Source organism: Dromiciops gliroides, chromosome 3, assembly GCF_019393635.1.
Source record: "Dromiciops gliroides isolate mDroGli1 chromosome 3, mDroGli1.pri, whole genome shotgun sequence".
NCBI lineage: Eukaryota > Metazoa > Chordata > Mammalia > Microbiotheria > Microbiotheriidae > Dromiciops > Dromiciops gliroides.
In genome coordinates, this window is record NC_057863.1 from 127550498 (window position 1) to 127553713 (window position 3216).

A 3216-nucleotide genomic window follows, 5' to 3' on the forward strand; every position below is an offset into this window, starting at 1 on the left:
TGAAATCATCCTTCTTGTTATCTCATATAGTACAATAATATTCCATCACCATCATATACCACAGTTTGTTTAGCCCTTCCCCAATTGATGGGCATTCTTTTGATTTAAAATTCTTAGCCACCATGGAAAACAACTGCTATAAATACTTTTGTACAAATAGGTCATTCTGGATCAAAGGGTATGCACAATTCAATAGGCCTCTGGTCATAGTTCCGAATTGTTTTCCAGAGTGGTCGGATCTCAGAAAATTTATGTTAATGAAATCACAGGTCCAGTCTCTGTACTTGACATACATTATTGAATTGCTTCCTTACAACAATCTCGTGCAATTGGTACTATTATTATCCTTTTTTATAGATAAAGAAACTAAGACCCAGAGAGGTTAAGTGTCTTGTCAAGAATCTCACAGCCAGTAAATGCTATGAGAGTAGGATTTGAATGCAGTTCCCTCTGACCCCAAGACCAGCAACCTGACCATTCCATCACAACTTACTACTCTTTTGCTGCTGATCTATTTACCTTCAAGACACAAGCCCTAATTACAGCACCTGTTTCTGCCCTACTAGCACTTTCAGATTACCACTTAGATCTGTTCTTTACATTCTCGGCTTTTTCTATCTGAAAAGTATAGTCATTAAGCAAGTACTGAAGCTATGCTGTAGGAATGGGAGCTCTCAGGGGATCTGCTGCAGAGTATACATAATTTTTTTCTGCAGTTAAAAGGTCTTTCCAGAGAGTGTGCTCCTTGCAAAGTGCCTGGGTTTTGTCTATCAGATTCAAAGAGCTCAGAAGAAGTGGATAGATCAGTTCCATAGAACATGTCCCTGTGAGATAGGATTCAGGTTAGCAAAATTCATTTTACACAGAATTTATAAAGGTGACAACATCCATTACATATAAACTCCTTGAGGTCTATGACTATCATTTTGTCCTTATATCACCAGTGCCTGGAACATAGTAGGTGCTTAATAAATGCTTATTGATTGATTCCTTTCCCACCAGCTCCACTGCTTGGTTTCAACTCTATCATCATGATGCCCCCCATGCTAGGAACCCTCTTTCCTTCTTGCTTTCCAGTTTTCTTTTGTGTGTTGTCTTCCCTCATTAGATTGAAGTCAGGAACTGTCTTTTTCTTACTTGTATCCCAGTGCTTAGCACAGAGCCTGGCACATAGTAGGTACTTAATACATGTTTATTGTATTGCATGAAGAAAGGTAAATATGCAAAACCAATAAATTAAACCTTGCCTTCTAAAAATTTATTGTTTGTCATTTACTGTTTTGGTGTATGTATGCATATATACGTATATATGTATGTACATACATATATATGTATACACATATATGTAAATATATGTATATTTTTTCATGGTGATAGAGACTGCTCCTTTCATGCTAACTCAGAGATTTTTCCTTCAACAACCTGAAAGTGACCTCTTTCCATCTTCTGTCTTGAAGATGGAAGCCAGAAGACTAATGTGACTCAATGCTCAAAAAAGACTTGTCCTGTACTGTGGGTTCACTGTCTCAATAAAATTACTTCATTCATTAAGCAATACATTTCTCCAAACTTTGAGGCATTGGTGAGAAATAAGAAAGTTACATCAGAATTGAATATCAGTTTAAGAGCACATTTCATTTTTAACTCAATTTACTATTTTAATCACACAATCCATTTCTGTAACTGAATTAAAAAGTGGCGCATCCAAAACCATCCAGGTCATAAATTTCAGAGATGACATATAAACCCATATCCTCTCTCTCTACAAGCAGCATTCATTTCCCTGCATCCCACTGGCCCCTCAAAGGACAGTCTTACCATGTCCATAGTATTGAGAAGCCTCTCAGCTACATAGAGTAGTGGGAGTGGAACTGGGGTTAGGAATATCTAGATTTGAATCCGCCCTTAGACACTTGCTCTGCAAATTGTTTAACCTGCCTCAGCCTCACTTTCATCTTATGGAAAATGGAAATAGGTATACCTATAGCCCTTATCTCACAGGGGTGTGAGGATCAAATAAGATAAGGTATATAAAACACTTTATAAACCTTTAGAGTAGTATATAAATGTCAATCATTATATATAAATTAAGAATTTTTTATGATGCCCATAATATACATGCACTTTCCTTATCACCAAATTTTAAATTAAAGAACAGTGATATGTGCTATTATTTGTAGGGAGTAAAGAGTTGAAAGAGGCAGATAAACAAAGAGCTAACATGATATACAATGTAAGGCAGCTAGGTGTCAGTGGAGAGAGTGCTGGACTTGGAGTTTGAATGTGGCCTCAGAAACTTACTAGCTGTGTAATCCTGATCAAATAGCTTCTGTCTGGCTCAGTTTCACATTCATAAAATGGGGAGGATAATAGTATCTACCTCCCAGGACTGTTGTGAAGCTCAAATGACATCTGTAAAATGTTTTATGAACCTTAAAAAGCTATATGAATGCTAGTTATTATCATTATTATCCTACCAGGAATTCCAAAGCTATATCTGAAAGAATCCATAAAACCATACAAATGATAATTTTTCAAATTTGCAAACCAGATCCCTTCCTCCTATCCCCCCATCAAGTACAACATTAGACATTCCTCTTGACTTCAGAGGGGAATATGACAACAATTGGGTTTAAGTTAAGGGGAGGGATATTTTAGCTTAATATAAATAAAGAAATTCCTAACAATTGAATTTCTACTAAAATATAATTAATGGGGCAAGGAGTTACCTGCCCTTGAAGGTATAAAATAAGAAACTGGAGGATACATTTCCAGGGGATTTTGCAAGGGATTCATCTATCATGAAGGGGTTTGGACCAGATATTCTCTAAGGTTCTTTCAGCTCTAGAATTCTGCAGCTGCAAAAAAAAAAAAAGAGAAATAGAAGTTTAGCTGTAGGCTCTAACATTGCTACAGTGCCATCCAAAACATACCAGAAAACAAAACTATAGTTTTTTGGTATAATACAGTGTGGAACACAGAAAACAATACAAAATCCCAACCTTGTGGATAGCACTATATAAAAATAATATAAATATTATCTCTGAGTAGATTATAATGTAACGACTATAGTGACACAATGAGTAGAGCACCAGTACTAGAATCAGGAAGACCTGAGTTCAAATCCAGCCTCGGATACTTGCTAGCTGTATAATGCTAAGCAATTGACTTAACCCTGTTTGCCTCAGTTTCCTCATCTATAAAATGAATTGGAGA